Below are 7,964 nucleotides of genomic sequence, written 5' to 3'. Positions count from 1 at the left end.
TTATTTTCAGCCGTTAGCAGGTTGATGATGAGCCTTCTTGGCTCCACCCTTATCAATAAACATGGTGCTCTCGTCCTCGCGGTGTCACCTCCGAGCTGCAGCTGGACAGACGGGTGCTGGGCTGTGATGTGAACACACCGGTCCGCGGTCCCCGGCAGCTGCCTGCCTTGTCTCACCTGGCAGCGGCTCCTGGAGGAAAAGCTAAAGCTTCGCAGCAAGATCTCCAGCTTGTGAATGAGCCCACCTCTGCGGTGAGGGCACATCCCCGCCGGGTACCCGCTGAGGACACCGGGCTCCACACCCTCCAGAGCCCTGAAGAGGTTTAGGTGCCCAAGTCCTACCTCCCAAAGCTGCAGAAGCTGTAAACGGCATCGTCTCCCCTCCCGCGAGACACGAGCTCCTCCGTACCTGCTCCCCTTTGGAAATGGATCTAATGCTGCCCAGTTGTGTACATTTTTCTTAAACTTTGCAGCGTGTGCCAACTGCTGAGAGTGATTTAGAGAGGTGGAGAGCAGTAGATGTGCCCGTGGATGGGTGACCACTGCTAAAATGAAAAACACTGAATGCTTTCTTTTGGGCAAGAAAGGCCCTTTTGCTCTGTGATGTACAATGTCTAGCGCAATGGGTCCCTAACCCTTGCTGGGACTAATAGGAGTTGCCCTACGGTGAATAAGTCACCACGAATTGGAGATCAATATTCAGAATGACATTTAATTTAATGTATACCATAATTAAATACCATTTCTTCTGACTCATTGCTGCCGCGTGGTCTGTAAATTCCCCAGCCATCATCTGCCATGGTTTGGCAGATGTCGGTCCGGCAGGCAGCGGCAGGCAGGGACGCAGGCTGGCAGCAGTGTCCCTCCTGCTGTCCCTTGCAATGCTCTTCTAGGTTTCTACCTGCCTGAACGTGGTGAGGCAAGTATTTCATATGAAGCTCCAGGTATCAGCCAAAAATAGCAAGAGGCTCCAGGAGATTGGGAGACCCGTGTCCTCACCCTCCTAATGATGCACTAATGATGTTGCCCTTAGTCCAGCACAGTTTATTCCTCATCCTCTGCTAACTTTAGCAGCCGAGTGTTAAGCAAACCAATTAGGAGCTGAGTGCCAGACAAAGCCAAACCCCGTCCATTTTGGCTACTGAGCCCGTGGGTCAGTAAAGCACGGGGGGGAGGCGGGAGGGTGTGCTGCCATCGCTGTAAAGCTTTTGAAGATCTTTGATTGCGAAGTCCTAACATAGCTGAGTGACTCGGAGCGTATCGGTAGGAACGGGTGGCCCTTCTGAAGATGTGGTGCAGGGCATTGGTTTGATCGTCATTAAAAATGCCTGGTTTTGGTTTGGCACCCATTTTTTTTCATAAGTGAAGTGTGGGCTGCTGTGGGAAAGGCTTTCAGTGCCGCAATCTGTTGCTCACCTTTACAGGCGTAGCAGGACACCCCGATAAAAACCTTCCCACAGAGTTTCTTTGGTTTTGTGATTTTTTAGCTACCCCTGACAAAAACTGGAAGAGGACAGGAGGCGTGAAGGCTGCTCGGTCCCTTTCCTGCAGACTCAGAAGCCGTGCTCTCTTTTAGCAAAATTTGGAGAAGATGCAGGTTTTATTCTGAGATGCCCTCTGCGCTTTCCTGCTCAGCAAGTCCTTTTCAACACACCTGAGTGCCAAGCTAGCCCTTTTCACATTCAGCTCCTAAATATTGCATTCCCACCGGTCAGGGTGGAAATGACTTGGATTCTTCTACTTATGCCAACTACATTTTGCTCTGTGAGTGGCTTGTCAAGCTAAATGGGCTAAGCTTTCCCCAGCTGGTGCATATCCAGCGTCAGGTTGAATTGGTCCTGCAGAGGAATGGGTAATCCAGCGGGAAGGAGAGAGGAGAAGGAGGCACTAGATACCCTGCTGCATCTGAGCTGATGCTCCAAGGGGAGCAGTACCTTTTGGGGCATGATTTCTGCACCGGCTTTACGACAGACATGAAGTGAGAGGTCTGGGGTTTGGGGTGTGAAAACTATGTGTAAAGCACTGTTTGGCGAGTGGTCTGATATCAGTGCTGCTCTCCAGAAAGCCCCGCAGAGAAGGTAAGTGAAAACCTTGGGGAAAGGAGACTCTGAGATGTGACCCCACTGGAGAGGCACCTGGAGAGGGAAGGGGGGACCGAGCGAAAAGAAAAGTGGGAAAAAAGGCATCCAAAAAACAGCACTGATGGAGAAGGTGACTACCATGGAGCAAAGAGTGTGTGACAGACCAGGCAGGATAAAGTCAATAATATGAGTAGAACAAATGATTGAGAACAGATAGTATTTACCCAAGAGGTGTGAATTTATGAAGTAGCTAAAGAGCTTGTTGTGTGCTGCCACCCACCCCTAGGTAGCAGGAAGGGAAGGTAGAAAGCATGACTGGCTGCTAGAGGATGCTGCGGATGCTACACATACCAATGCGTTCACAAGGAGAAACGTTCCCCTGATTCGGATTTAACCTCTGGCTGAGGAACCCTTCCTGCCCAGGGAATTACCACCCAAAACTGCTTCCCCGAGCAGCCTCTGCAGCAGCTGGCTTGGGGCTGGGGCTGTCCCTGCCCAGACCTCACCTTGCACTGGAGAAGCACTGGGTGGGGCGTTTGCTCCCGCAGACGCTCTGGCTGCCTCATTAAGTTGTTGGAAAATACAATATAATGTTAAATGAGGCTCCTGGAAGATATTTTTTTTTTCTCCCATTGCTGTTGGGCACATTGTGTTTGTCCGTGATGCAGTTGTTAGGGAGCAAGGAAACTAGCAGAAAGATGACAAAGTTCATTTATGACCAATACAATTTTACGGGGCCAAGTGATTATTTTACAATTCAAAGCTGTTCACAAGGGAATTCCGTGCACATGAGGATCCGCAGGCTGCCACGAGGCTTTATCAGTCACTCTTCATGTTCGTAACAAACTGCAGCCTCCTTCATGGCAGAGCACAGGGACGCCACTGCATTTAATTTGAATTGCAGGTGTGGGTGCGAAGGGAAAATTCTCTCAAATCCCAGCATGACCGAGGCCAGGGGGTAACGCCCAGGGTCAGGGCTGTCGTGGCTCTCTGCGATGCGAGGACCCATGCTCTCCAGGGAGGTATCGCTCAAAGCTCGCTGTGTTTCAGTGCTCCTTCCCCGAGTGGGATGTGCAGGCTGTAGGGCAGGGGAAGGACAGAGACAGGCATGGGGAAGCCCCAGGAGGTGCAGAGGTGGGATGCAGGAGGGCTGGGCAGGAGCGTGATCTCTCCAGAAGAGAGCGAGCTCCGTGATACCTGCCTGGATGAATAAATCCCATGCCCCGACTGCCTCCTGTTTGCGCTGCAGCACCGGCGATGCTGCCAGCGAAGTCACTGGGTCAAAACCAGGTTAGCACTGCCCTCACCACCTGCCCCAGAGCCGCAACAGGGCTTTATCAGACCGTGGGCACGAGCCCTCGGCGTGGGGCTGCGGCCATCCCCAGGCAGCAGGGCTCCTTGGCGCTTATCACCTCCATAATTGTGTGGAGGAACAGAGCCAGGGAAACCCGGTCCGGGGCCAAACCCTGCGTGCCGGCTGCTGGCCGGAGGGCTGGGGCACCCTAGTGCTAGTTCCCCCATCCCCAGGCGCGTGACGGCAGCTCGGTGGTGCCAGAGCAGCGCTGGGGTCGGCACAGTGCCGGAGCTCAGCCACCATCCCCAGTGCTGGCCGGGCTCTGGCCCTGCTGCAGCCAGTCCAGCTCACATCGGCCAGCACCGAGCATGCGGATTGCTAAGGAAGTCCCAGGTCATCCCCGCGGAGGAGCAGATGTCTTGCTGGCTGTGAAGGCCACGGCCTCTCCGGGGATACCGAAATACAGATGAGCTATTTCAGTAACTTTAAAAATGTCGTTTGGCGCACACGTAAACGTAACACGCAGTTGCACAACAGCACCCAGCTCCAAACCTGCGGTCTTTCCAGACTTGTTCTGCCAGTCCAGCCAGATGGCCGGATCTGCTGGAAATTTTGGCAGGAAAACCAGCAGCAGCAGTGTGGGGCTGTGCAGAGCCTTGGCTCTGCCGGGGCTGTGCTCCCCACCGTTGGAGCCTGCACCCCGCACACCATTGCCCGGCGGTCCCAGCGCTGCCTTCCTGCACGATGGGTCAAAAGGGAAAGCATTGTCAGTCCCCTGCGGACAGCAAACACGCTCTGCCCTTTGAAGCCTTTGAGTGGATTTGGTTGGGCTGGTGGCAGAGTTTGAGGAGTACACAGAGAGGAATGCAGAAAGTGCTTGCGTTGAAAGGCTGGGCTGTTTGCAGATGTTGCCAGCTCCCCGCTGCGCTGTGGTCTGGCCACGGGAGCGAGTATACGGAACCAGAGGAGTCCCTGCGCCAGGCGGGCGGCAGCTTCGGGCAGCGTGCGTTGATCCCATCTCCTGCTGCCATGGGGTTTCCAGGTTGCGTTTGCAGGAGGTCTTCACAAGTCTGTGAAAAAGTGAAAAGGCTTGATGGGGGAAAGAGATGTGAGTCATAAAGATCATCAGCAGCAGAGAACGGCACCGCAAGTTTACTGTCCTAATCCAACACACCGCTGCATGCTCTCAGCGGCCAGAGAAAACCTCACTCCCTGCCTGCTCCAGCCCATCTCCGATTGCTCCTGTGGCTCCGAGTGCTGACCTCCACATCTGCTGCTGTGCTGCCCAACACCGGCCTCCCCCCAGCAGCCAAGGGACCTGCAAATCTGGGGGCTCACTGGTCTGCAAAGATCTCAGGGAGCCTTGGTATCCCACTGTCCTCCTACCACGACAGGCCAATGCATGCAATGCTCCACATCCCACGGCGGAGCAACCAGGGCTGCCGCCCCAGCTGCAAGCACCAGCAGGTCCCTCCCTGCACGCCCACCGCAGCAGAGTCCAGACAGCAAACCCTGTGAGCTGCTCTGCACTGTTTGCTCTGCAAAGGTCCTTTGCAGGCAGACGCTCAAGGCGCTCGCTTGCCTTCTCGCTGCGAGCGCTACGAGATCTCCCATGAGATGGGCAGGACACCGCCCTGGGTCCTCTGGGGACAAAGTATGGACGCTTTGTAGAAAGAGTCTGGTTTCACTGAGTGTGGTCAGGTTAAACATCTGGCATGAACAGACTGAGCCACGGACTGCATTACACGGGCCGGGGAGCTGGGCTAGCTACTCCTTGGTGCAGATAAGTAAACACCTAAATAAAAGCTCAGAGCCGATGTTCCCAGAGGCAGAGCCCCGTGGGAGGCTCCAGGGCTCGGCCGCTCAGCAGCACAGCGAGCTTGACTTCCCTCGGCGCTTGCAGGGTGCGCTTTCGTTTAATCCTGAAGGGTGATTTACCCCTGCTGCGGGTGGTGGAGGGCCGACAGGTCCCGCAGCAGCAGCGGGGCAAAGGAGCGGTACGTGCTGCCACAAAGGGCCCAGCGGAGCCAGCAACGGGAGCGCTGTGGGAGCCACCAGCATCCGGGTGCAGAGGTCTCTGAGCCCCTGGACTTTATTTCTCTGACCCAGGAATAAAACTTAAAAGTCAAAAAACTCAAGTGTGCACTAAAGAGTTGTCCCGTCCCAGTATGTGTGTAATACAGAGCCAGACAAAACCTGAACCTCAGACATTTTATGTTATCTTCTCATTCCAGGAACTTTGATTTTACTTTTATATTCAGCAAAATTAATTCTCCTCTCTGTAATTAATATGCTGCTCAAATGGATTCTTAATTACAGATAAATCACAAATCTACACACTCAACTGTTATGCTTTTCAAGTAATAAAAGAGATCATTTGTCTTCCTCAGATGAACAGAGACCAACTAGCACACTATTTCCCCCTTTATGAAGAATTCATTTGCCTTAGAAAGAAAGCCTTTAAAAAAACATTGCAAGGATTTCTTGAATAGGGGATCAAAGCTCCCACACTGCTGGAAACCATTTTTGCTAAATAAGATGTGGGTAAAGGAAAAAAAAGTAAAAGTTTTTTGGTAGTGGTTGGGATTACGACACCCTTGGGAGGGACAAGGACGTGGGGTCAAGAAGTTGTGACCAGGTTAGCAACACAGGGAACAGAAGGGGAGGACAAAGGAACAGAAAGTGGAAATGGACAGATGAATGAGGAAGCATGTTTCTTTGCCGAAAGAGAATGGATGCTACATCAATTCATACTGAGAGCTAAAGGATGAGGGCCTGTTAATGGATTGGGGGACACAGCAGGGATCAGAGGTCATGAGTGCACTCAGCTAGGCTAATTGACTGTTATGTGCATATTAGTGATGATAATGTAGTAGGAGAGTGGGACGCGGGGAGCAGATATGCAAAAGTCCCACTGACAAGTGCTGTCCTGCAATTCCTGTCTTACACCTGCTAAACAAATGCACACACACATGCACACACAAAAAAATAGCGGCCTTAGCTGGCTTGCTTCAGGAGGGGAGCCCAGGGCTACAGGTAAGCATCTCTGACCTGATTGTGCATGTGATGAAATAAATCTGCTGACCAGATGTGCTTTGCAATCTTACGGGTTCTTATTTCAGTCCTACGTGTTGGGCATGGCCCAACGGTCTGACCAACGCATCTCACCTGCGCTGCTTCTACACCGTCGCAGAGGTCCCCTGAGCACCCCTGTGGGACGGGGGGCTGCTTCGGGGTCGGGGGTGTACCCTGCTGTTAACCACCTGCCTGTACCTGCTGCGGTTCCAGGGACTGTCTGCAAGAATAACAAATGAAAGGGGAAAACCATACAACCTGGGCTCTCCTCCACGTCCCAGTCCAGTCCACGGGCGTCCTGCCAGCAGCTCCGGGCAGAACAAGGCTAGCGCTTACCCTCCTCTGCTCTAATTTTATGCCAGCCCCAGTGTGTTGGAAGTGCTGTGTTCCCCGGCATGTTGGGAGCACTGTGTTCCCCAGCACGTACAAGCAGGTGCAGGGGGATTTTAATATAAAGACCACGAGCTGGTCCAATAAATACTGCGTTCACCTCGCCTGAGTGTGGCTGGGGGGCTGTTGATGCCCCCCGTAGCTGGCACAGGCAGCTGTCTCCTCTTTGCTGCGGTGCAGATGGAGTGAGAACTCCCTGGCAGGAGGCGCTTTGCTTTCTCTTTACTGGTTTGGATCAATTATAGGGAACAAAGCAAGTCATCCTTTGCCTTGTGGGGTTTCTGCAGCGTGCACCTGAGAGGGGTCCTTCTCTGGGAGGCTTTAGGTCACCTTGCTCAGCAAAGCAGGAGCAACACAGAAAAAGAGTGAAATCAGCTCCAGTCGATCCAGATATGGGATCAGTTTTGGAGGTCAGGTGCAGTTTTGAGCTGACTTTTGTGGAATTGAGATCCAGCCTGGCAAGCGCTGCTAATAAAACAGGATTGCCCAGGTTACATCAGGCTGTTGGGGCATTAATCACTGCATCCGTGGCTGGGCTGAGCTGAAGAGCCTGCGCTCCCGCACCACGCGCACCCTGCAAAGGCCTCGCTGGTCATCTGGTGTCAGCGCTGACTTGGCAATTAGCACCGAGTAATTGATAGAGCAGCACCGGGGAAGCAAAGCTACACCCAACGCTGTGACAAGAGTGGTTTTGCTTTGCATTAAGTTGCTCCATTTTTGCGTTTCAGCGACTTCTCCCTTCCACCCCTGACACACAACATGACCCCTCGCAGCCCGAGTCCCGGCGCTGGCCCCTCCGACCGCTCCAGGGCAGATCGACTTCGACGTAAGGCAGCTCGGCCCCCGGGGCCGCACGTGCTGGAAGATGGGAGCGTGCTGCCGGGAGCTGCTCCTGCCGGAGGGTCCCCTGCTCCGGGCGCACGGCTTTCTGCCGCCTGGCACCCGGTGCTGCTGCCTTGGGAGCAGAGCTCCTTACTCCGACCACAAAGGGATTTCCCAGTCAACTGATGAAGAGAATATTTCCCATTTCCTCACTCTTGAATCTGCTGACGGCATCTCTTGGTGAGTGATGGATATTGGTGATGATTTATAGTTCTTTGTTACACAAATGCCTCCACATTCTTC

This window comes from Platalea leucorodia, assembly GCF_965183815.1.
Source record: "Platalea leucorodia genome assembly, chromosome: 16".
NCBI lineage: Eukaryota > Metazoa > Chordata > Aves > Pelecaniformes > Threskiornithidae > Platalea > Platalea leucorodia.
This window is presented reverse-complemented; position numbering follows the sequence as displayed.